Source organism: Equus caballus, chromosome 5, assembly GCF_041296265.1.
Source record: "Equus caballus isolate H_3958 breed thoroughbred chromosome 5, TB-T2T, whole genome shotgun sequence".
Classification (NCBI taxonomy): Eukaryota; Metazoa; Chordata; class Mammalia; order Perissodactyla; family Equidae; genus Equus; species Equus caballus.
Window position 1 is genome coordinate 84,288,264 of NC_091688.1, and position 27,874 is coordinate 84,316,137.

The 27,874-nt window shown below is 40.5% G+C and overlaps 1 protein-coding gene across 1 annotated transcript in view; it reads left to right on the plus strand.

The window, feature by feature from the left end:
* Window positions 1-18,956: 18,956 nt before the first annotated feature.
* Window positions 18,957-27,874, plus strand: part of LPAR3 (lysophosphatidic acid receptor 3) — a 72,687-nt gene continuing 63,769 nt past the window's right edge. Inside the window, exon 1 of the mRNA XM_001917815.6 lies at window positions 18,957-19,200. The gene's annotated coding sequence lies outside the window, so the exon portion shown is untranslated. The remainder of the gene's footprint in view (window positions 19,201-27,874) is intronic.

A 27,874-nucleotide genomic window follows, 5' to 3' on the forward strand; every position in this document is an offset into this window, starting at 1 on the left:
GGGAATATTGTTAAAAGGCAGATTCTGGTTCAGTTAGTCTGGGTTAGGGACTAAGATTCTTCATTTCGAACAAACACCCAGATGGTGTCTATGCTGCTGGTCCATGGACCACACTTCAAGGTTCTAGGGCATATTTGTCAAGTTCCTTGAATGGTGTTCTCATTTGCTTGGGATGAGAGGAAAGAACCTTTCTCTTTTACCTGAGGATGAGGGAGATAAAACATCTCAGTATTTTAATAACGTTTTCAAAAGGAATTCCCTTGCTCAACCTCATCTACTCCCACCCTTTTGAAGGCTGGAGGGGAGAGATTGCCAGTGCTGGAAGATACAGTTTCACAATCACTAATCATATCTTGTATAAGTAGGGGCAGGTCATCTTAGAATACAAGGTCCTGGTGTCTATTTTGTTCTAGGCCTTTGGGGTTTCAGTCATATCTGAAAAGGAAAGAAAGCCATTAAAACAACTTATTTGAATATTTTATTTTTTATTAACATAAAAATTTTATTATGGAGAGTGACATCAGCATCATGGTGGGGTGAACTTGCCCAGGATTCTCTCCCCTCGAACATACAACAAAAAGGGACATTCATACTGCAACAGAGGACATCCTAACACAATACAAAAATGTCAGAGAGACACATGCACCCATATGACAGAGGGCGGAGAGGCTGGAGCCCCCATTGGAGAAACTGGGACAGAGTAAGAGAAAACTTCACTCCCTCCCCTAAAGACTGCAATTCTTGACCTCAGGAGGCCTCCGAGAGGGAAGGAATGGGGAAGGGGACATTCATTTGTGGGAACATCAAGGTCATCAAGGGCCTGTGCAGCCTAGAGGGAAGGCCTCTACAGAGGCAAGATCTTCTGTGGGGCATAACCTCATCAAGCCAACACCCCAGGAGAGCAGATATTGAGAACAGAGTGAGAAAGCCCCAAGAGCATGCAGGAGAAAGTGCCCCCCCTCCTACCCACCCGGTGCCCACTCCACTCACTGGGTTCTCAGCTGAAGGTAGAAGGGCTCAGATTAAGTGGCTCTTGGCTGCCACCCAGCAGCTATAGGTGGTAACCACAATCAAATAATATCAGGATGCATAAAAACAGAGCCATCCCCTTTAGCAATATCAAACCCTATATCAAATCTCCAGACCAGAGAGAAAATGACAAATACCCAGAATTCAATCCTAAGGACACAGAAATACATAATCTAAGATTTTATTTTTTTTCCTTTTTCTCCCCAAAGCCCCCCAGTACATAGTTGTATATTCTTCATTGTGGGTCCTTCTAGTTGTGGCATGTGGGATGCTGCCTCAGCCTGGTTTGATGAGCAGTGCCATGTCCGTGCCCAGGATTTGAACCAACGAAACACTGGGCCACCTGCAGCAGAGCGCACGAACTTAACCACTGGGCCACAGGGCCAGCCCCAGAAATACGTAATCTAAATGGCAATGAATTCAAAATAGTTGCCATCAAAAAACTCAATGAGGTAAAAGAGATTGTAGGGAAACAATTCAAAGAGTTCAGGAGTTATTTTACAAAAATGATCGAAACTATAAAGAAGAATCAATCAGAAATATTAGAGATTAAATATACAATGGAAGAGATAAAACAAAATATGGATTCCCTGAACGCTTGAGTGGACATCATAGAAGAATGTATCAGCATAATCAAAGATAGATATATCGAAATGCTCCAGACAGAGGAGGAGAGAGAATTAAGACTAAAAAGAAATGAAGAAAGTCTCCGAGAAATATCTAACTCAATTAGGAAATGCAACGTAAGAATGATAGATATTCAAGAAGGAGAAGAGAAAGAGAAGGGAGCAGAAAGCACGTTCAAAGAAATAATAGCAGAGAACTTAACAAACCTAGGGAAAGAGAGGGAGATCTGTGTGGGTGACGCTTCCAGATCTCCTAGATATGTAAATGTAAAAAGACCTACTGCAAAGCATACAGTAGTAAAACTGGCAAAAATGAATGACAAAGAAAGAATACTAAGGGCAGCAAGGCAGAAGAAAATAACATACAAAGGAACTTCTATCAGGATTTCAGTGGACTTCTCTGCAGAAACCTTACAAGCTAGGAGAGAATGGAATGACATATTCAAATCTTTGAAAGACAAAAATTTTCAGCCAAGAATACTCTATCCAGCAAAAATATTCTTCAGATATGATAGAGAAATAAAATCTTTCCCAGACAAACAAAAGCTAAGGGAATTCATAGCCATGAGACCCCCCCCCCGACACACACAAGAAATCTTCAAGAAGGCCCTCATACCTGAAAAAAAAGGGGGTGGAGAGAATGGGGTTACAAAGCACAGAGTAAAGAGATAAATAGATAGATAGAATCAGAATCGGATAGCAAATAAGTATAGCACTAAAGACAAAAGGAAGGAAAACACCAAAAACAAGGATAACCTTGTCTAAACACAAACTCACAAAACAAGATGGAATAATATGTGAGAAAAACAACTTAGGAAGGGAGGAGGAAAGGGACTGAATTGGTTTAGACTAAGGAAATAAGAGGCCATCAGAAAATGGACTATCTTATATGCAAGATTGTGAATACAAACCTCACAGTAACCACTAAACAAAAAAGCAGAACAGAGAAAAAAGTAATAAATAAGAAAAAAACAGAGACACATCATAAAAAACTATGTCATTCAATGGGTAGACCAAAACACACAAGATAAAAAACAAAGGAAATGCAGGAGAACCAGAAAACGAGTGATAAAATGACAGCATTAAGCCCTCATGTATTGATAATCACCCTAAATGTAAATGGATTGAATTCTCCAGTAAAAAGAAAGAGAGTGCCTAGATGGATTAAAGAACAGGACCCAACAATATGCTGCCTCCAGGAAACACATCTCAGCTCCAATGACAAACACAGGCTCAGAGTGATGGGATGGAAGATGATACTCCAAGCTAATGGCACACAAAAGAAAGCAGGTCTTGCAATATTTATATCAGACAAAGTAGACTTCAAAATAAGACAGATAAAGAGAGACAAAGAGGGGCAGTATATAATGATCAAAGGGATAGTCCATCAAGAAGAAATAACACTTATAAATATCTATGCACCCAACACAGGAGCACCAAAGTACATAAAACAACTATTAACAAACCTAAAAAAAGACATTACTATTAACACAATAATAGTAGGGGACCTCAACACTCCACTCACATCAATGGATGGATCATCCAGACAGAAAATCAAGAAGGAAACAGTGGAATTAAATGAAAACTAAACCAGTGGGACTTAATAGACAGATATAGAACTCTCCATCTAATAACAGCAGAATACACATTCTTCTCAAGTGTACACAGAACATTCTCAAGGATAGACCATATGTTGGGAAACAAGGCAAGCCTCAATAAATTTAAGAAGATTGAAATCATAACAAGCATCATTTCATATCATGATGCTATAAAGTGAGAAATTAATCACAAGAAAAAGGCTGAGAAAGGGACAAAGATGTGGAGACTAAACAACATGTTATTGAACAAGCAATAGATCATTGAAGAAATTAAAGGAGAAATCAAAAAATATCTGGAGACAAGTGAAAATGAAAACATACCATACCAACTCATATGGGATGCAGCAAAAGCTGTATTAAGAGGGAAATTCACCACAACACAGGCACACCTTAACAAAGAAGAAAAATCCCAAATAAGCAAGCTCAAATTACACCTAAATGAATTAGAAAAAGAAGAACAAAGTCCAAAGTCATCAGAAGGAGAGAAATAATAAAAATCAAAGCAGAAATAATGCTATTGAAACAAAAAAGGCAGTATAAAGGATCAATGAAACAAAAGCTGGTTCTTTGAGAAAATAAATAAAATTGACAAACCCTTAGCCAGACTTAGAAAGAAAAAAGGGAGAAAGCTCCGATAAACAAAATTAGAAATGAAAGGGGAGAAATAACAACAGACACCACAAAAATACAACAGATTATTGGAGAATGCTACGAAAAACTATATGCCAACAAAATGGATAACCTAGAGGAAATGGATAAATTCTTAGATCCTAACAACCTCCCAAAGCTGAATCAAGAAGAAACAGATAGTCTGAATAGACCAATCACATCAAAAGAGATTGGAACAGTAATGGAAAGCATCCCAAAGAATAAAAGCCCAGGACCAGACGGCTTCCCTGAGGAATCCTACCAAACTTTCAGAGAGGATTTAATACCTATCCTTCTCAAGGTATTTCAAAAAATTAGGGAAGATGGGACACTTCCTAACACATGCTACTCGGCCAACATCACTCTGATACCAAAGCCTGACAAGGACACCACAAAAAAGGAAAACTACGTGCCAATATTGCTGATGAACATTGATGCAAAAATCCTCAACAAAATATTGGCAACCCGAATTCAGCAATACATCAAAAGGATCACACATCATGATCCACTGGGATTTATACCAGGGGCACAGGACAGTTCAACATCCACAAATCAATCAATGTGATACACCACATCAACAAACTGAGGAATAAAAACCACATGATCATCTCAATAGATGCAGAGAAAGCATTTGACAAGATCCAATGGCCATTTATGATAAAAACTCTTAACAAAATGGGGATAGAAGAAAATTACCTCCACATAATAAAAACCATACATGATAAACCCACAGCCAACATCATACTCAATGGGCAAAAACTGAATGCCATCCCTATGAGAACGGGAACAAGACAAGGATGCCCACTATCACCACTCTTATTCAACATTATACTGGAGGTTTTGGCCAGAGCGATTAGGCAAGAGAAAGGAATAAAAGGAATCCAATTATGGAGTGAAGAAGTGAAACTCTCTCTGTTTGAAGACGACATGATCTTATATATAGAAAATCCTAAAGAATCCATCGGAAAACTATTAGAAATAATTAAGAACTACGGTAAAGTTGCAGGGTACAAAATCAACTTAAAAAAAATCAGTTGCTTTTCTATACTCTAATAACAAACTTACAGAAAGAGAACTCAAGAATACAATTCCATTTACAATCACAACTAAAAGAATACAGTACCTAGGAATAAATTTAACTAAGGAGGTAAAAGACTTATACAACAAAAACAATAAGACATTATTGAAAGAAATAGATAATGACATAAAGAGATGGAAAGAGATCCCATGCACATGGATTGGAAGAACAAACATAGTTAAAATGTCCATACCACCCAAAGCAATCTAAAGATCCAATGCAATCTCTATCAGAATCCCAATGACATTTTTCATGAAAATAAAACAAAGAATCCTAAAATTCATATGGGGCAACCAAAGACCCTGAATTGCTAAAGCAATACTGAGAAAAAAGAACAAAGCTGGAGGCATCACAATCTTTGACTTCAAAATGTACTGCAAAGCCATAGTGATCAAAACAGCATGACACTGGTACAAAAACAGACACACAGATCAATGGAACAGAACTGAAAGCCCAGAAATAAAGCCCCATATCTACTACAGATAATCTTTGATAAAGGTGCCAATAACAAACAAAGGAGAAAAAACAGTCTCTTCAATAAATGGTGTTGGGAAAACTGGACAGCCACATGCAAAAGAATGAAAGTAGACCATTATCTCATGCCATACACAAAAAGAAACTCAGAATGGATCACATACTTGAAGATAAGTCCTGAAACCATATACCGGGAAGATAATATAGGGAGTACACTCTTTGACATTGAACTGAAAAGGATCTTTGCGAATGCCATGTCTTTTCAGGCAAGGGAAACAAAAGAAAAAATAAACAAGTGGGAGTTCATCAGACTAAAGAGCTTCTGCAAGGCAAAAGACACTAGGATCAAAACACAGAGACAATCCACCAACTGGGAGAAAATATTTGCAAATCATATATCTGACAAGGGGTTAATCTCCATAATATATAAGAAAGTCACACAACTGAACAATAAAAACACAAACAGCCTGATCAAAAATGGGTAGAGGATATGAACAGACATTTTTCCAGAGAAGATATACAGATGACCCCTAAATACATGAAAAAATGTTCAACATCACTAATCATCAGGAAAATGCAAATCAAAACTACACTAAGATACCATCTTATGCCTGTTAAAATGGTTCTAATCACTAAGACTAAAAATAAGAAATGTTGGAGAGGGTGTGGAGAAAAGGGAACCCTTGTACACTGCTGGTGGGATTGCAAACTGGGGCAGCCACTATGGAAAACAGTACGGAGACTCCTCAAAAAACTAAAAATAGAACTACCATATGACCCAGCTATCCCACTATTGAGTATCTACCAAACAACTTGAAATCAACAATCCAAAGTAACATATGCACCCCTATGTTCACTGCAGCACTATTCACAATAGCCAAGACATGGGAACAATCCAAGCGCCCATCGACTGATGACTGATGATTGGATAAAGAAGACAAGGTATTTATATACAATGAATACTACTCAGCTATAAAAAAAAAGACATAGTCATCCCACTTGCAACAACATGGCTGGACCTGGAGGGAATTATGCTAAGTGAAATAAGCCAGTCTGAGGAAGACAAACACCAGATGATTTCACTGATATGTAGAATATGAACAAACACATGGATAAAGAAAACAGTTCAGTGGTTACCAGGGGAAGGGGGGTGGGGGATGGGCACAGGGGGTGAAAGGGTGCACTTATGTGGTGACAGACAGGAAATAATGTACAACTGAAACCTCACATTGATGTAAACTATTATGAATTCAAATAAAAAAAATGATTGACCCTGAGCTAAAAAGAAATTGTTATGGAAATTAAAAAATATACCCAGAAGATGAGAGAATCATAATTAATACAGATTTTAAGTGTGAAGATCAATGAGTTTTGAAAAACAATGATATAGAACGTTTCTATCACGCCCAGAAGTTCTCTTGGGCCCCTTCCAGTGAATCCCTGACTCTCTGATTTCTATCACTATATTTAGTTTTGTTTGTTCTGGAACTTCATATAAAAAGAATCGTATACTATTTCTGGCTTCTTTAATTCAACTGAATGCTTTTGATATTCATCAAAGTCTGTATCAGTTCATTACTTTTTTTTTTATTGTTGAGTAGTATTCCATTGTGTAAATATACAAAAAGTTACCCATTCATCTGTTGGTGGATATTTGTGTTTTTTCTAGTTTTTAGCTATTACAAATAAAACTGCTCTGGATATTGTTAAACACATCTTTTTGTGGACATGTATTCTCATTTTTCTTGAGTAAATAGCTTCGAATGAAATTGCTGAGTGATAGAGCAGGGATAGGTTTAAGTGCATAATAAACAGTCAAGTAGGTTTTCAAAATTGTTGTACCATTTTATACTCCTATTGGCAATATATGAGACTCCCAGTTGGTTCACTTTTAGTCAACATTCGGTATTCTTAGTCATTTTAATTTCAATCATTATAGTGTGAGGGGACTGGTATCTCACCACAGTTTTTAATTTGTGTTTCCCTGATGGCTTTTGATCATCTTTTCGTGTGCTTATGAGCCATTCATTTATCTGTTCAAGTATTTTGCCCATTTTTAAATTAGGTTGTCTTTTTATTATTGATTTGTAGATCTTTGTGTATTTCGGATACAAGTCCTTTGTCAAGTGCATGTGGAACAAATATTTTTTTCTCTGGTCTATGGATTATATTTTCATTTTCTTTCTTTTTTTTTTTAAAGATTTTTTAAATTTTTTTTCCTTTTTCTCCCCAAAGACCCCCGGTACATAGTTGTATATTCTTCGTTGTGGGTCCTTCTAGTTGTGGCATGTGGGACGCTGCCTCAGCGTGGTCTGATGAGCAGTGCCATGTCCGCGCCCAGGATTCGAACCAACGAAACACTGGGCTGCCTGCAGCAGAGCGCACGAACTTAACCACTCGGCCACGGGGCCAGCCCCACATTTTCATTTTCTTAATCATATCTTTTGAGGAGCAGAAGCTTATAATTTTGAAGTCCAATTTGTTAATTTTTTCTTTTCTGTTAGTGCTCTTTGTTTCCTGTCTAATAAAATCTTGCCTATATCATTACAGTCTCCTATATTTCCTTCTAGAAGCTTTATAATTTTAGCTTTTATGCATAAGTTATGATTCATTTCAAAATAATTTTTGGTATGAGGTTGAGGTGGAGGTTCTTTTTTTTGTTCTATATAAATATTCATTGTTCTGGTACGATTTGTTAAAAGACTATGCTTTCTCCATCGGATTACCTTGGCTCCTTTGTTGAAAATCACTTGACCATATATGTAAAGGACTATTTCTGGACTCAACTCTGTCCCATTGATTTACTTGTCTAACCCTGCATCAACGTCACCCTGTCTTGTTTTACTGTAATTTTATAGTCTTGAAATCAAGTGGTATAAATCCTTCAACTTTGATCTTTTTAAAAATTGTTTTGAGAATCAGCTTGTCAATTTCTTAAAAAAAACAAAAAGCTTGGTAGGATCTTGATTGAGATAGTATTGATTATAGAGATTGAATTGGGAGAATTAAAATCTTAACAATCCATCAACATGGTATAGCTCTCCATCTATTTCTAATCTGGATGGCTTTTTATTTCATTTCATTGCCTTTTTGCACCGGAATTTCCTGTAGAATATTGAATAGAAGTGGTGAAAATGAACATCCTTGCTTTGTTCCTGAACTTAGGGGTAAAGTGTTCAATATTTTGCCATTAAGTATTGTGTTAGCAGTAGGTGTTTCATAGATGCTCTTTATAGATTGAGGAAATTCCTTTTTATTTCTAGTTTGATAAAAGTTTTTTTTTTTTATTATAAATGGATGTTAACTTTTATTGAGTGCTTTTTCTGCATTAACTGAAATGATTGTATATATTTTTCTTCTTATTTTGTTGATATGGTGAATTACTTTGATTGATTTTTCAAATGTCAAACCAACCTTGCATTCAAGAGATAAATCTCACTTGGTTATGATGTATTATCTGTATATGTTGCTAGATTTGATTTGCTAATTTTTTGAGGATTTCCTTCATATGTTCATGAATGATAATAGTCTGTAATTTTCCTTTCTTATAACCTTCTTGTCAGGTTTTGCTATTAAAGCTATACAGGCTTTATAAAATAGGTAAGAAAGTTTTCCGTCCTCCTCTATTTTCTTAACAAGTTTTGTTAAGATGAATATTATTTTCTCCTTAAATATTTGATAGAATTCACCAGTGAAACCATCTGGACCCGGAGTTTTGTTTTTGTGGAGGTTTTTAATTATGTACTCAATTTCTTTGCTAAGCATGGTGCTAATTAGTCTTCCTATTGCTTTTTCTGTCAGATTTGGTAAGTCATGTTTTTTTAAGGGATTTGTCCTTTTTAATCTAAGATATGAAATTTATCAGCATAAAGTTGCTTTAATATTATTTTATTATCTTTTAGATGTGTGTAGGATTGATAGTGATATCCCTCTTTCATTCTTGATATTGGCAATTTGTATTTTTTTCTTCCTTATCTTGACCAATCTACTATGGGGTTATCAGTTTTATTGTCTGTCCAACAGATCAGCTTTTATTTCCCTTCATTTTCTCTATTGTTTGCTTTCTATGTCATTGTTTCCATTCTTATCTTTATACTTCCTTTTTCTACTTTAGGTTTATTTTGCTCTTCATTTTCTAGCTTCTTAAGGTACAAATGTAGATCATTGATTTTTAAACCTTATTTCCTAACATCAGCATTTAAAGCTATAAACGTCCCTCTAGGTACGCTTTGGCTGCAGCCCATAAATTTTGATACGTAATGTTTTCATTATCATTCAGTTCAACATATTTTCTAAATTCTCTTGGGATGTCTTCTTTGACCCATAGGTTATTTTTATGTATGTTGCTTAATTTGCAGATATTTGGAGATTTTCTATATATCTTTTTCTTGTTAGCTTCTAGTTCATTACAATTTTGGCCAGAGAACAATTTCAGTCCTCTTAGATGTATTGAAACTTGTTTTATGATTCAGAATATGGTCTATCTTTTGATTATTACATGTGCACTTAAAGACATATGTATTTTGGAGTTGATGGCATAAATGCCAGTTAGGTCAAGTTGGTTGATAGTGTTGTTCAAATCATCTAGAATCTAATTTTTTGTCTACCTATCTTATAAATTATGAGAAACAGATGTTAAAATCTCCAACGATGAGTGTGGAATTGTCTATTTCTCCCTTTAGTTCTGTTAAACTTTATTACATGCATTTTGAAGGTCTATCATTCAATGAGTTGACTCATCATGAACTAACCCTCTTTTTTCTAGTAATAAACTCATTTTAAAAATTACTGTAGAGGCTGGCCCCATGGCAAAGTGGTTAAGTTTGCATACTCTGCTTCAGCAGCCCAGGGTTTTGCTTGTTCAGATCCTGGGAGTGGACATGGCACCACTCATCAAGCCATGTTGAGGTGGCATCCCACGTAACACAACAGAAGGACCTACAACCAAGAATATACAACTATGTACTGGGGGGCTTTGCGGAGAAGAAGAAGAAGAAAAACGATTGGCAACAGATGTTAGCTCAAGTGACAATTTTCAAAAAAAAACAATTAATATAGTATACTATATCTTTTTAATTCTCACTACATTTGGAGCTAAGTACTTTTATTCCATTTATAGTTGTAGAGACTGAGTAAAACTGGGCAAAGTTTCATGAGTAATAAATATGGTAGAGCATACTAAAGTTTTTGAACTTGACAGCAAGTCTTAGAAGTCATAGGTACTTTGGGGGCCAGCTGGGTGGCGCAGCGTTTAAGTGCACGCATTCTGCTTTGGCGGCCCAGTGTTCGCCGGTTCGGATCCTAGGTGCGGACATGGTCAGCCCTTGTCAAGCCACGCTGTGGTAGGCATCCCACATATAAAGTAGAGGAAGATGGTCACAGATGTTAGCTCAGGGCCAGTCTTCCTCAGCAAAAAGAGGAGGATTGGCAGCAGATGTTAGCTCAGGGCTAATACTCCTCAAAAAAAAAAAAAAAAAAAAAGAAGGCATAGGTACTTTAATTAATACAATCTTCTTTGATAAGGTCCTATAATATGTCTTATTTTTATCCTTTTGGTTTTCACAACCTTTGACTTGAATGTTTATTCCTACACAAAGGGCCATTATCCTCCTTACTAGTACTCATACTTTTTCCCCTTCATTTTTATTTGCCTCCAAAATATCCATTCCCACCTCAGCAACATAATTAAAGTAAGCTATGTTCCAGCAATTAAAAGGAAACTGAGATTTGAGCCTCCTAAAAATCTTCTTTTATAGCAAGATAATTTATCATGACGTGTTTTCTTGCTTGTAAGTAAAATATATATTAATGATTGCAAAGCCAAGTACAAAATTATGTCACGTAATTATTATAATGTGCTTCTTTCATGAAATTGAAGAATCCTATTTTATATTGTATTTTTTGGTTTCAATCTTTGCATTAAAAAAAGACTGAAAACTTCTCAGCTCTTGATCTTCCATTTTAAATGAATCAATCCTCTGTTTTAAATGGACTAAATGTTAACAGCTCAGATCGTTCATACGGTGCGTTCGTTTCTTAGTCTACTGTGTTGCTATTCAAATTATACAAAAACATTAAATATTTATCCGGCCAGTATCCATCAAATCCAATTGAAAAAAATCAGTTCTGGAGATGAGAATGTTAGTGTCATATTATGGCTTTCTTTTGCAAAACGAGAAAAAATGTTTAGCACATAGAATGCAGAAAATGCTAACAAGATTTCTTTACAGCTATTTCCTTTTTCTTTATCAGGTTTACCAGAGTAAATATTTGTGCAGCTGAAAGTGTTGCTAGTAGCAGGTTCTTGGTGGCTGCCTTGGGTTAGGTAAATATCTGGTAATAGCTTGAGATTGGGTTTGGGAGAAGTTAGCCGATTATATAAGGTTTTATCATTGTCCACACATGGCTGCAACTTTGCCTGAGTGGACCCTCAGCACCCCACACTGATGAATACATGCAACCTCCGTGATGCTCTCTTAAAGCATCTTGGTGCGGTACGTACACATTTCTCAGGCTGAAAACTTTGCAGGCAAACATATAACTATTTTTATAAAATTCTATCTTGAACCTCCTTCTTCTCCACTGACGGAGAATTTAATCATGTTACTTTCCAGGTAAACTCAGACAAATTCAGCAGACTTGGTCATTTGAAGTTTACTCTCAGGCTTCTGCCCCTCCTGTTTTCCTCCTCTTGTGGGATCTAAGTTCTGAGCAGTGTTCTGGGGTTGGGGTGGAGTGGCTGGGTAATGAACACCCAGCTCACTACATCCTTTTGAGAAATGATTCCCCCTCCTAACCATGCTGGCCTCCATCCCAGCTGCATCCCCTTCCGATGTTTCTTTTAGGTACTTTTCCAAGAAGAACTGACTTTAGTGGTGTTCTGCACCACTCTGGGGCTCACAGAAAACCCCAACAGTGGATTCAGTTCCTCCTATGAATAATGCCGTGCTACCACTTTAATATTGCTGTTCCCATATCACTGTGGAACACATATGCATGAATGTTTCCTATCCAAGTCTCAGATGGACAGCAGGACACAGTACTCTCTATTTGGGTTAGTCAGGTTAGGCTAAGTTATGCTGTGGAGACAAATCCTCCCCAAATCTCAGTGGCTGAGAAAGACAAAGGTTTATTTCTCACTAGCATGTCATTTCTCGGTCAGCCACGGGGCTGTTCCATGCCCTCTTCATTCCTGGATCCAGGCTGATAGAGCTGCCTCTATCTGAGACATAGCTGATATCAGGGTAGAGGAAAATAGAACAGAGTGAACTTTTTGTGCTGGCTGGTACAGCTCACACTTTATTGGCTAAAGCAAGTCAAATGGATAAGCAGAGAAGTATAATTCTCCCCTAGGGAGGATTGGCTTATGTTTTAAATAATACAATCTACCACACTGTTCTTGGGTTCCTAACTTAGGGGAGGATCTATGTTTCCCAAATAACTTAGCCTGGGGAGTGGCGAGGGGTCAGAAATTCATGCCCATGGCTATCAGTGTTCCTTCTCCTGAGCTCAAATTCTCCTCCCCTGTCAGGACAGCTTATCTCCTCTTCTGGGAGGGTGATCTGGTTCTTCATCTGTTTTCTTCTAGTTGATTGTTTATGGGGGAGAAAAGTTTATGTTCAGCTTCTTTCAGCATTTAACCCTTTGAAGCTCAAGAGGACCCATCTTTCATAAATCACCAACCTTGGTGTTTAAGATTATTTTTCCTGCTATGAGTTTGAGAAAATCTATTTGGGAACCCAGGAGCTGAGAACAACTTTCTTTCGTTCTTTCATTTTTTTTTCTTTTAAAGATTTGTTGTTTGTTTTGTGTCCTCCTTTATCAAATGCTCCCGGAAACAATGAATGCTGAGGGGTCAGAGGGGCGCTAAGGAAAGGGAGTAAAAGAAAACCTCAATTATTATCTCCAAATGCAATTACATCATAGTTGTAAAGAGAGTGAAGTGGTTGCTAAAGTAAAGCCTGCTTGGGGGAGAGATTTAGGATGTTGCCATCCTGAGTGAATATCCCAGCATGCTCTCCTTGCTGGTGGTAGATTACCATTTCCCACCCCATGATCTCCAAGGCTCATTGTGAAGGATTTACAATGTTAGCTTCCCAGCTTTTGCTTGAAACCTTTCCTTTGAGAAATACAATATTGGGCCCTGGTAGCTCACTAGCTAAGCTAATGGGTGAGAAATCAACATTTGAGTGAATCACCATGAAAATGAGTCAAGCAGAAAATGAGAAAAACAGGAAGCTGATCCTCTCCGCTTGGGTTCTGTTTGCTTGGACAATACGAAATTCAAGAAATCCTCAAATCTCAATTTGACTCTATTCATTTTCTTTATCTGTAACTATTTGTTTGGAAGGGCATGTGATCCACGTGACTATTTATTTGTAGGAGCTCACTACTTAAAATATTATTTTTAGAAAATCTGGGTTATAACTATTATACATAGTCATTGCAGAAAATTTTGAAAATATAGAAAAGTATATAAAAAATAAAAATACGCATAACCCCACCTTCCCATAATATCTACAGTTAAATACTGGGGTATTTGTTTGCGGTATTTTTTCTTTCATATAAGCAAACACTGTTTAAAACAAAAGGAGACAGCTTTAGTTATATGGTTTTGTATTCTGCTTTTTATAAAAATTTAATGTGAAATGATGGGTACGTTCCCGTGTCATTACGTATTCTTTGAAAACATGATTGTTAATGGAGCATAACATTTAATCCTATGGATCTATGATACTATGATCAATTTCCTATTGGATTTTTAAGTTGTTTTTAACATTTCAATTGTATAAGTAGTACTGATATGTTTATATTTGTTTTAAAATCTTTGTGTGCCTCCAATGGTGTCTTTAGGATACCTTTCTAGATGTGAATTTACTGGGGCAAATGGTGTGAACACTTTTAGTGTTCTTGACATATCATAGTTCATCCTACCCAAGATGTCATAAATTGAAAGATGCTACATTATTTTATGTAATACTAAGAAAGAAAATGATGCCAAAAAAATATAATCTTTCATATCATACGTTTTATTTTAAATTCTTGAAAGAGCTTTCTGGAAGACTTTAAGCATACAAGTAGCTTTTACTTTACTCTTGTGTATTCATCAAGGAGAAACAAAAACCCCTGCTAAGGTATTCACTCCTAAACTTCCTCATTCTTCGGAGTCACTTTTTGACTCTGTGGCTTGAGTGCCATCAGAAACATTTGGATGCAGCATTTTAAAAAAATGTGCTCCACCATTTTCTTCCAACAGCTGACATCCATTCTTCAAAATTTAGTGCACATGGGCAGGCAATGGTCATGAAGTCACAACTGCTGCCTGGCTGACACTGATCATAAAACCTATCTCAATTTAGAGATATTAAAATGTGAAAAAAAGTCCTTCTAAGAATGGATAAAATATGATATATCGCAAATTGTCCACAAGAAAAGTTTTACCGATTTGTATTCCCACGTGAAGTTACTCATTTCCCTTAAACCTTAGTCAATATCGGGAATCTCTACAGTCAAAAACCTTTGCCAATTTTATAGGTGACAAGTAGTATCTCATTTTAATTTACGCTTGTTTTACTATTAGATCAGTTGAAGTTTATTTTCATATATTTTGGTTATTTGTATTTCTTTTTTTGCCAATTGTTCATATACTTGGCTTATTTTTCTGTTTTGATGTTAATCTTTAACTATAAAGAGTTCTCTACATGCCTCTTTAAGTAATGTAGGAAGGATGTTGATCTTTCATCTACCATATGTTGCAAATAATTTTCTCCCCTAGTTTTTAATTTGATTTTTTATTTAAATTTATAAGATTGTTTTTATTATGTGCAGAATCTAATTTGCATGCAGCCAGGTTAATTAATATTTTCTTCTGTGAGTTCTTCCCTTGCTCTTATGTTTAAAAAAGTTCACCCCAAACTTGAAATCAAATAAATATTAACCTTTATTTTCTTCAAATTGTTTTCTGGTTGTTTCTCCTTTTTAATAAATTAACTCTTTAATGTATATGAAAATTACTTTGGTAAGCATCTAGCCTTACTTCTCCCCAAAAGTCAACGAATTGTACCAGGGTCACTGATTGAGTAAGCCTTCCCTTTCCTACTGATTTAAGATGCTAACTTCTTCAAATATTCACATTTTCTATTTCCTACGATCTGTATATGAGATATTCTGGTCTAATGTTTTGTCTCTTTAGTTTTACACCAGTTTCATGTTGTTTTAATTATTAATTAAATTCATCAAGTAATTTATCAACCAAACTAAGCTGCTTTTCACGTGAATTATGCTAGGATGACAGGCAAAAATTTGGGCTCTGGTTATTGTGATTTTATAATGTACTTTCATGCCTAATAGAGCAAGATTCCCGTCATGACATTTATTTTCAACACTGGTCATCCTTTTCTCAAGCATAATAACATGTAGAATTAAGTAGTGGTGGGATGAATATCTAAGAAGTATTTTTGAATGATTCACACGTTTCATATGAGATGGTTTGCTCAGTTTAAAGGAACTTAAGCTGATTTTGATTTTTGATTTTTTGGTATTTGTTGACTATTTCTGTGACTTCCTGTTGCTTTCCACTTGAAGTTACATGCAGCTGAGAGACAGTCTACAGGGCTATCAAATGGCTTATGCCATCTCTCTTCTTTCATTTCCATAGGGTTAACCTTTTGCTCAGTCTTTCCTTAGAACCTTCTAGCTATTATTTCTGATACCACTTACATCTCTCACTTTATAGCTGCCATTTTACTTTCTCACACTGTTTACCTGCCATAGGCATCTTCATTACTCATTAGTATAGATGAACAAAATTTAACAGAAATTTAGTTCAGACACTTTCCAAAGTTAAGAAGGCCAAATTTATGAATTCCTGCTCTTATGATTGAAGGTCCAAGCCAAGTTGGGAGCAGAGGAGCATGGGCCTCTTTCCATAAACCCAGTTAGGGAGAAGTCTTGCCTGAGTCCCACATTGTCCCACACTGTGGCAGGAGACGAGCCTGTTTTAAATTTAATTTGTTTATTTATTTATTTATTCCATGCCAAGTAAATGCTGGCTGACACAGGTACTCCAAGGTCATAACTGATCCTCCAGCCATCACAATTCCTTTCCATCAAGTACTGTGAAATGCTCCTGTTTTCCTCCTGTGGAAACGATGTTAGAAATCTTTGTCTCCAGGAACACAAAACACAACACGTTGTATACAGGAAGCTGATCTGCAAATGTTTGTTGAAAAAGTTTTGAATGATTTTCCAGCTTGTCATCTGTAAGACAAAGTATACCCTCAGGCTTTGTGTTTGCCTTTTTTTATTTTTTAAGATAAAATTTTTCCCCCCGGAAAAGATTTGCCCTGAGCTAACATCTGTTGCTAATCTCCCTTTCTTTTTTTTTCCTCCCCAAAGCCCCAGTGCCTAGTTGTATATTCTAGTTGTAAGTCCTTTTAGTTCTTGTATGTGAGTTGCCACCACAGCATGGCTACTGACAGATGAGTGGTGTGGTTCTGTGCCTGAGAGCCCAACTCAGGCCACTGAAGCAGAGTGCACTGAACTTTAACCACTAGGCTATCAGGGCTAGCTCTGTGTTTGCCATTTTTTATTTTAGTTTTAATTTAGTTTTACTAATAAAAACTATCTTGGTAGAGAAGCAAGACATCATAGACCATACGAGGACTTAAAAGAAGGTTCTGGTGGGTAATCCCTGAGCTTCTTTCTAAAAACTAGGATTTGCGATCACACCTTTCTTTCTTCTTGTCTTTTGCCTTTTGTCCCTCTTTTCCTGTTCTTACCTGTAGGTCCAAAAGCTGGATGCTCTCCCTGCTCCCTCCGCTCTGCATTTCTTTCCTAGATCACTTTCTTGCCTTTTGCTTTGATCTGACCCACATTTGTCAAAAACCATCTAGCTAGAATGTCTATTTCCTTTTGCAACACAGCTCACCATATTCTCTTCTCCTTTCTCCTTTTCTTAGGATTCATACATTAACTGTAATTACATCTGGCTTTACAGAATCCCCGTTCCCTTTTGCATTGCTTAAGTTCAGGAAGTTCCCAAGTTACAACATAATGTGTTTGCAAAGTGCCTTTGCTAATAAGTTTGGAACTTGGAACAAATTCTCTAGCAAAAGAAGGCTCTAACTGGTGTTTACGGTTCCCAAGCCAGCCTACAACAACTTGCTCACTGCACATACTATACATTTGTTGAGTTAAGCATTTGCTAAGTGCTGGTGGCTGAGAATTCTTGTGTTCACCAGTTTGCCCTCCTGCACTGTGCCGTTTGAGTTGAGCTGCTCACTCCGATGACCCCTTCTCATATATCACATGCAAAGTTTTTGGTTGTTCTGGTAAACACGATCTTTCTTTAGCACTAGCTTTACAAGTTGTAGCCCTCTCTACACAGTTCACCTATAAGACACTGCAGTCATTTTCTGAACACCCAGGCGAAGCGACAATAATTTTCACACATTGATCAAAATTTAGCCATATCTCTGTGAAGGTTTTGAGGCACACCAGGCTCTCATGGCTGATGGGATGAGGTCCATTGCATAAGGAATAAAACATTATCTTCAGAGAGAGCAGAATTTCTTTGATGGTAGGGGACAGGTTACCCTAGAGGTCGTTTCTTGGGATATGGTTCCTAGCTGGCATCCAGAAAGGCCCGATATCAGTCAAGGTGAATGAACAATGAATGAATGAATGAAGGGCAAAGGGCTACAGGAAGACCTCTGGGCGCATGCTCTCTGTTTCCCAAGGTTTTGAAGCGTGGCTAGGAAGGACTTCACCTCACAGTATTTCCCTCCTGTGGTCACCAGGAAGGCCCAGCTTTCAGCATGTCTGTGACCTCGTTTTGCTTTGCATAGTTCAGAGAGAACAACATCGCTGGTGAGCTGTTTTACTTTGCATCTTTCTTCTTTACCAAAGGTGGGTCAGAGTAGGCTTTATATTTCAGCTTTGAAAAATAACGTATCCGGGAGTATTCACCCCAGGAAGCCAAGAAGCCTCTTAGAAGAACTTTAAATATTTTTTTGTTTCCTGTTTCAATGACAAGGTGCCTAGGGAAGGCCCCAGGCCGGACGTATGTGCACATCCTTGGCCTCTGGGGGCTGCCTGCACCCCCGGGCAGCTTTGGGGTTGAGTTTTAGAGCGAGCGTTGGTCTGGCAGTGAGCCTGCTTCCCACGGGACGGCGCGGGTGGCTGTGGGCTGTGCTTCCCCGCAGCCGCTTCAAACGAATCTCTCCCGCAGAGTGAGGAGAGAAAGACAGAGGGACAGCGCTTTAATACGGGGCCCCGAGGGACGGCTCTGTAAAGCCTGTGGGGGCCAGCGGTCCTTCAGTTGGGGGCCCTCTCCTCTTCCAGGCCGGCCACGCTCCTGGGGACCACTCGGGACAGGAGAGCATCTACAGAAGAGCCCTGCGCACTGATCGTGCCTCGCCGGTGGGGGGCGCTCTCCGTGGGACCGGTCCGACGCCCGGGGGAGGGGAGGGCAGGGCAGGGCGGGGCAGAGCGGGGACGCGGCCCCTCCGCCCCTCAGCGCCCGCCCTCGCGCCTCCGAACTTTCCTCGGCTCCGGGCGCGTCGCAGCGGTCGCTGGAGGGGAGGCGCGCCGCCGCCTGCCGGTCCGCCCGCCCGCCGCGTCCTGCGCTGCTCCGCGCCCGGCAGGAGCCCGGCCCCCGGCCGCCCCGTCGCGCTCGGCCCCGAGGGCATGCGGCAGCCGCCGGGGCCCCCGCTTCTGGGCTCGGCGGCGCGGGCGAGCGTGAGCGGTGAGTGGGGCGCCGGGCGCGGGGAGGGTTCCGGGGCCGCGGCCGGCCGGGGCGCACCTCCGCGGGCCCAGCCTTTCGGGGTTGCCCGGCTTCCAGCCCGGGCCCCAAACCCACTCCAAACACCTGGGACAGGACTCTCCAGGCGGGTGTGTGGCGCATCTTGCCCTTTCCCACTTTTTTCTAGCGTAAAGAGCAATCGAGCTGCAAAACCCGTGTTGCGTCCGCCGCTGCTGTGGGCAGGTGGGCTGCGCGCGGAGGCAAGGAGAGCACGGGGCGGACTCGGCTCCGCTTTTGCACAGGTGCTTTTTTGCCAAACTCGATCTTACAGCTATCGATGGTGAGCTGACGTTCTCCATGGAGCCTAGGGATAGAACATTTTTCAGCCTTCAGTTACGCCCGGTACGATGGTGTGTCAGTGAGAGAACAGCTCGAAATATGCAAGGCATCTAAAGATTCGGAAAATGCTTATTAACTAACTAGTAACGCGGTTGGGGGTTGTGCCTTGTAAGTGAAGGTCCGTGGTCCCCTCGCCACAGGCAGACAGAAGTGCTTTGTTCTATAGCACTGTTACTTTATTGCTTTCCCTCAGCAAGTTGCAACTACTCAGAATTGCTTAGAAGTTTCTCAAGCATGTAATTTGAGGAGTAACTGTGAATATTGGAAACAATTTAGTCTTATTAAGGTAATCATTAAAACGGCCCTCAAAAGCATTTGTAGGTCAGTTTTTAACTGAATAATTTCCACGAAATGTTTCCTCCTTAATTCGTTATTGTCTATTGCAACACATTTCTGCCTTCTCACTACTTTGCCGCCTAGAGTGTTACCTGGTCTTGGAATGTTACTTTAGAATTTAGGGCAGCTTAGCTCTTCACGGTTCCTACTTGTTTTTTATAAGTCCGAGAATGAAGTAGATGTCAGGCACACACAGAGGGTCCCTTCTTTATAAGTGGGTTATTCCGTGCACTGCACAGTGTCCGACTAACGCACGAACTGTGGTATTACTCAGGAGACGTGTTGGGTTTTCCAGTGAACTATCCATCAATAGTTGCTAACTCTGCTTCTCAGGAGATATTGGATCCAGTTTTGTGTGGTCGAGTCCAGTGAGTAGAATTTTCCTCTTTTTTGCCCAGAAGTGATACAGTTAGAAACACCCAACCTTGGCCCTGTTAACACCATGTTTGTCTAAACAAACTGGGCCGTTCTAAAAAGACTAGCAAGCAAACCCTGCCATGGGGCTTATGTACTTGAGATAAGCTTCCGGAGTTGTGCTTGTGTCAGGTAGGGATGGACCTAGTATCGTGTAGGGATCTGGACGGCTAACCATTGGGACATAGATTGATTGTCACTACCATATAACTAGAAAAATAGATCATTTTGGCACATTTTTCTTTTCTTCTTTAGCATTCAAAACTTTGTAGCTTTAACTACAAATGACACATCCTCTTTTATGAATCTGGCAAGTGCATAAGTCGACTACTAGCCTCTTTATATTAGGTCTGTTTTAGGTACCTGGCTGTTTAACAAGAGGTTTGATAGGGCAGATCTGCATGTTTCTGTGAATGAGGACTGAAAGGAAAATGTTAAAATATGTGATCATTTCTCATGGATGTTCATCAGAACTTATTTGAGAGTCTGCAACATGTTAATTCTCTCATTGTTCCAAAACACACGCATGCAGAGGAACAAATGCACACACAAGATTGGAGCTAGGCAGCAACCAAGGCCCACACTCTCGAAGTCCTGCACACGTGCCTCGGGCTGGCTGCTTCTCCCGCAAGTTTTCCAGCTTCCTCCTGAGGAGCAGAAAGCCACCATAACTTCAGCCCAACCTCTTATTTCTGTGGGCTGGGGCAAGGAGAATCACTGTAACTCGGATGGGAATTGCTATAACTCAGATTACCCATTAGCCATTCTCCTTGGAGTATACATTAGTTCAGAATGCTTTATGGTCTGTGATTATACCTAACAGAGTGGTTAAGTCTGATTGCAAGCTTCTCAATGGCAAAGCCCAGGCTCAAGGCATTACTAATGTGGCATAAGGAGAAGAGCAGAGCTTTGCAATCAGACCAGCCTTTGTTCCAGGCCAGGCTTTGTGACCTTGGGTACTTGCTCCACCTCTCTAACCCTTTATTTCCTCGTCTGTAAAAATGAAGATTATATCCACCGCCCAAGATTAAAAGAGAAAAGCACTTAGCAGGGTCTCTGATATACAGGAAGTACTCCTTAAATGCTGGTTGCCCTCTTTCCTCCTAGATAAACATTAAACTATTGACATTTCTGTAAACATGGGTGCAAGTGTACAGACATACCACAGAGACAGTGTGGGTTCCATTCCAGACCACTGCAATAAAGCAAATATTGAAGTCAAGCAAGTCACAAGAATTTCTTGGTTTCCCAGTACATATAAAAGTTGTGTTTACACTACAGTCTAAGTTCACAATAGCGTTATGTCTTTAAAAATGTACATACCTTAATTTAAAAAATACTTTATTACTAAAAAATGCTAATCATCATCTGAGCCCTCAGCAAGTTGTATTCTTTTTTGCTGGGGGAGGGACTTGTAAAAATACAATATCTGTGAAGCACAATCAAACAAAGTGCAATCAAACGAGGTATACCTGTACGCTGTTCCAGCAAGAGTGCAAAGATGGCTTCCCAAGCCGTAGGTGACTTAGCGACGTCCCACACGCTTTCCTTACTTGCTTTCCTCTTCCCTCACCGTGGTCCTTTTGATCTTCCCTCCATCATCCTCCTGCAGGTCCTGAACTACCTCCTCTCCAGCCTTGCTGATCCTTTGTCCCTTGTCCTGGGTTCTGTATGTATGTGGAGGAGTCCCCGAGAACTTAGTCCAGCCATGGATGGGGGAGGTGGAGGTGAGGGGTGGGGAGCTGTCTGCAAAGTTAGTCGGAGAGTTTGTGTTTTTACAGTCCTGGGTAGGAGACAGTGGGGTCTGGGTTCTAATTCCAGCCCTACTTTCATGAGCTCTTGTGACTTTGAATAAGTCACTTAGCATCCTTGAATCAGTTTTCTCATTTATGCAATGGGGATAATAATTCCTTTATTACCTACCTGCATGCACTGTTGTTGGGGCCCTTTAAGTCATGATGTGAAAGAGCTCTGCACTCCATGAGGGCCACGTAAACTTTGGAATTCAAGAGGCAGGGCCTCCAGATGTGGGCCACCCCAGGCAGGCTGTATGGAGGTGGGAGAATCTCTCTATGGGTGTTGGATATTCTAAGTGGACGTTGCTGCAGTCCCTCCATGCCCCTCTCTCCTGCCCTCTGATGTCGAAGGAGACTTCGAGGAGGAAATCCTGCCAAAGGTTGAGAAACTGCTCCATGTGTTTATGAGAGGAAGATAAATTTCAGGACTGAGATAACCTAACACTGCATGATCGAAGGCACAGGGCAAAGTTCCGAAGAAGCTTCACTTCCCTCTTAGAATTACCTGTACTGTCTGCTCATCTCAGTTAGTGGACAAGAACAAAGAGCTGGCTAACCAGCCAATGAGTCAGAGAGGAGTGGTCATGGCCTTCATCAGACATTGAATTGGGGTGCCCTGGGCCATCCTCACTGCCCTGTGCCTTCTTGCTGACTTGAGTCTCTGAGGTTCACTCTGCATAGCACTAAACTGATTCAAGGAATGAACCTAATTATTTAATTCCATCTGAAAGATGTGTGTTGCTCTCTGCTTGACCTGCCTGCTGAGCCAGGAGGGTAGTACCCAGTGAGAGGAAGGTTCTGACTTCCTAGGTTGTACTCACCCCCTCTTCACTCGCTGGGCTGATGTCCTCCTCCTTATTCGTCTTCCTTCTTCCTCTCCTGGCCTGGCCAGGCCTGGTCAGGCAGCACCTGACCCCTAGCCTCCTGTCCTGTCTGCTTACTGCTTTGAACTCCTCCTTTGTCTGTGACCCCTGCCACCTCCCTGCTCCCAGGGACCTTGCCTCCCTTCCTCAGATGTGAATCACTCGTACACCTTAGGCTAAGCCGGACTGGGTGTCATGCTGGAAAACAACCTGCCCAGGCCAGTACAGCCTGCCTCACCCCTTCCTAAGTATAGCAGTCCGCCCCGCTAATTACTCTTCAGCTAGTCCTAGGTCCTGGGACATTGGGCTGGAGGTTCTACTAGCCCTGGCCTTGACTCAGCCATGTGCAGATTCAGCGGTGTCATCAAGGGATGGTTGGCAGGTGGCAGGGATGGGTTGGAGGGGACTTTAGCTCCTCCGTAAGCTCCACCAGTTTTCCCAGAGGCCCTCCAAGCAAACAAGCACTCCAAATAAAAGCAGTGTGCTTGCTTTGTAAATGCAGCCTTAAGGCAAGCCCCCTGATCTCCCCTTTCAGCCAGGCTGCCCCAAAGCTCCTCCTCTATAGAAATTCTAGAGCTGCCCCCAGATGGACTCAGACCATGTAAGGTAAAGGTGGGCAGTGGAGTCAGAGGCATTCGCTCCCCAAGGAGAGCTAGAAATCCAAAGTTGAGGCTCAGAGCCCTTGAGAGTAACTAGTTACTGAAGACCAAAGCAGGGGATCAGGTATAGAACATCACTGAATCATTTGCCTCCTGCCCTGCTTGATTTTAATAGGTTAGTCCTTTGAATGAGGGCCCTTTTCCTGGACTAAACTGTCACTTGGGACTGGCAGAGAGAAAATAAGTATAATCGTTTTTTATGTCCCACAGCATTTGGGTTAGTCAGGGTTCTCCAAAGGGATATATGTAGATATATATATAAGAGGAGATTTATTATAGAAGCTGGCTCATGGGATCATGGAGGCTGAGGAGTCCTACAATCTGCCATCCCCAAGCTGGAGAGCCAGGAAAGCCAGGGTGGTGTGATTCAGTCCGAGTCTGAAGGCATGAGAACCAGGAACACTGATGTCCGAGGGCAGGAAAAGATGGATGTTCCAGCTCAAGCAACAGGGCAGAGTTGCCCTTCCTCCACCTTTTTGTTCTATTCGGGCCCTCCACGGGTTGGATGATGCCCACCTGCCTTAGTCAGGGTGATCCTCTCTACTCAGTCTGTGATTCAAATGTGAATCTTTTCTGGAAACACCCTCATGGACATGCCCAAATAATGTTTTACCAGCTATCTGGGCATCCCTTAACCCAGTCAAATTGACACATAAAATGAATCATTACACCACCAAATCAGGAAGTTCACATTGGTACTACCCTACTATCCAATCGACAGAGCCCTTTCATATTGCATCCATTGTCTCCCATATGTCTCTTTTTCCTGTCTGATCTAGGATCCATGTTAATTTACTTGTCATGTCCCTTCTGGAATTGTTCCTCAGACTTTCCCTGTTCCTAAAGTCTTTGCAGTTGTACAGGTCTTACATTCTGTAGAATGACTCTCAACCAGAGCCTAGCAGGTATTTCTTCAGAACCAGACTCAGGTCGTGTGTTCTTGGCAGAACTTCTCATCATATCACTTAGAAAGTACACGATGTCAACCTGTCCCACCACTGGAATATCTGGAATGGTAGCCTTGATCACCTGGCTATGTTGGTGTTTGCCAGATCTCCTTACCTTAAGTTCACCAGTTGCCCCTTCGAAATTTATTGGTGTTTGTGGGAAGGTATTCTGAGGTTACACAAATAGCCTGTTCCTCATTAAACCTCACCTACAGCCTTACCACTCATTGATGACTTCTGCCTGAATCAGCCACCTCTAGGAAGATTGCCAAATGGTGATTTTTTATTTCCATCACTCTTACATTTATTCATTGTCATTCTACTATAAGGAAGAACTTTCTTTCTACCTCGTATATTTATTCATTGGTATTAGGAAGTTTTCATGGATTCCTTTTGTACTTAATACATTGAAATCTGTTACTATCATCTATTTTGATGTTAAAACTGTCCTCGGTTTGGCTAGTAGGAGTCCCTTTGAGCTGGCTCCTGTGTCCTTTTGACATCCCTGTCATTCATTGAGCATTTTAAAATTTCCTGGCACCGCGAGATATTCCAGTCTCATCCTGTACTTTCCCTGATCTAGTTAGACCTCCCTTTTGGTAGAGAATAGTACTTAGAAACTAAGATATGGAAGGTTGATGTGCCCATGTTACTGGGATGTCATTGCTTTAGATCTCTCAGAGGGCAGAGCTAGGAAATATATGTATATACACATACACATTTACAAATTTTTCTACATTAGGCTATGTATTATAAAATCATGAGTTCATACTAATACCTCCCATTCCAATCCCATACTCAGAGGTCTTTCTATTCTTCCCCCTTTGTATCTTTGTACATATCTTCTCTGGAAGTTAGAAACTTGACTCCCTTTGTCTTAGTACTTTGACTTATTTGCTCTAAGTAGCACATCTCCCAACCACAAAGGCCATCCTGCTTCCTCTGTGCCCCCCTCTCTTCCCATCACCTCTTGACTGCCAGGCCTGCTCATCTGTGTGTGTCTGCAGCTTCATTATCAGCCTCCAGTCCCTCCAGCTCACTGCTCTGTGTGGCTCCCCAACCATGGCCCATGCCTCTCTCATCATATTGCATTCTCAGCCACACACTGACCCCTCAGTTCTGGGAAGGGAAGAAGAGAGAAGGCAAAGGAAGATAGAAGAAGATGGGAATGGAAAGAAAGCAAACATAGAAATAGTATAGACATTTTTTAAGCCTTTTGAGACATATTGCCAAATTGCTCTCCCAAAAAGTTGTATTGATTTACATTCTCACCAACTTGTTATAAGGGTGCCATTTTCCTTATACCCATGCCAACACTGAGTTTTATTCATCTGTTTAAATGTCAATCTGATAGCACTTCACTTTTGTCTCTATTACAGCTCATGCTGTACTCAACCCTGCATTATACTTCTGTGTCTCATCTCACCCTTTAGATCAGAGTTTCTCATCCTTGGAACTAATGACATTTTTGGCTGGATAATTCTTTGTTGTGGAAGCTATCCTGTGCATTGTTCCATACGTAGTGGCATCCCTGGCCTCCACCCACTAGATGGCAGGAGCACCCCCCAGTCATGTCTATCACAAATGTCTCCAGATATTGCCAGATGTCCCTGGGGGGAGCGGAGGATTAGCTCTGGCTGAGCACCCACTACTATAGATTATGAGCTTCCTGAGGGCATTTTATATCTTTGTACATGTTTTTGTACATCTCTGTCTTTCTCTTGGATGTAGTGAACAGTGAGGAAATTTTATCTGTACAGGGATGAGAGGAATCAGTGGTTGGGTAGATCCACTATAACAGGACCAATGAAACTTGCCCATTACATGTATGCAAATTCCATTAACATCCAACAGAGGGGAAGGAAAAGGAATGTCAACAAGGTTAGATTTCCATGGATTGCTACTAGGTCATTACTAGTCTTTCTCAGTTAATTTCCAGTCTAATTTCTTTCTTTCTTTCTTTCTTTTTTTTTTTTTTGAGGAAGATTAGCCCTGAGCTAACTATTGCCAATCCTCCTCTTTTTGCTGAGGAAGACTGGCCCTGAGCTAATATTCATGCCCATCTTCCTCTACTTTATATGTGGGACACCTATCACAGCATGGCTTTTGCCAGGCGGTGACATGTCCTCACCCAGGATCCGAACTGGTGAACCCCAGGCCACCAAGAAGCAGAATGTGCAAGCTAACCGCTGTGCCACTGGGCCGGCCCCCCAGTCTAATTTCTTACAGTCAGATAATTGAAGTCTGTGGCCTAGTTCAACCAGTGGACTCTATTTTGTTGGTGGGGAAAGCAAAATGCTTTAGGAGAAGGTGTTTCTTAAGTTACGTTGTTCAATATGTTAGAAGTAAACCAAGGTGCTTTCTCTTCTGAGATTTCTCTGAACAGGCAAACTGACTAATCATTGCTGTTTTATATGATGTATTTAGAGTTTAATTCTGTCATTTTCATTTGATTATATGGACTCTTCCCCGTGAACTCTTATCAAAAATTCCAAGTAGAAATTCACTTACAAATTTTTGTTGACATTTACCACAATCGTATTATATTTCTTATGGAATCAGTAAATGTTTGCAAAAGGCATTTAATGTCATTATGCAGAACAAATCTGCATATTTCATTTCTCATGGGGCGTAGAATTAACTACTGAGAAAAGGCTGTAATGGTCAGTGTGATGAGAAGAGCCCTGGGCCAGAAGGATGGAGCTGGGCAGAGTGCAGCAGCCTCTCCCAGTTTTAGTTTTCATCTCTGCAAAGTGGAGAATGCTACATTGCCCATCTCACCATGGGATCAAGTGGGAAAAGAGATGTGAACTCACTTTGAAAACTGTTCGGTGCTGTATCACTGAATGTATTTTGATGGATTGCTCTAAGATCCGGATAGAGTGGCCTAGAGGAAGCATGGTAATGTAGTTGGAAGCCTAAATGTCAGATTTTCAACCCAGCTGGCTAAATTCTTTCTATATATATTCATCTGGGACTACCTGTTCTCAGTGGTAGTAAAAAACACTAGCTAGTGACGCTGGACAGGGTGGGAGAGGAGAGAAGGACTTGGCTTTAGGTTTCTTATGCTGGTGACCCACCTGGTCTGAGGGAGGGGTTTCCCCCTTTGGTCTCCCCTGCCCAGTAATCTGTTTTGGGACCCTCCCCCCCACCTATTAGGAACAGGCTCACCCCTTGATTTCTGGTCTTGTCTGACTCCTCTGGACTTGGAAGTAGCGTTACACTGGCTACTTCATTCACTTTGTCCCAATAACCCAATGACC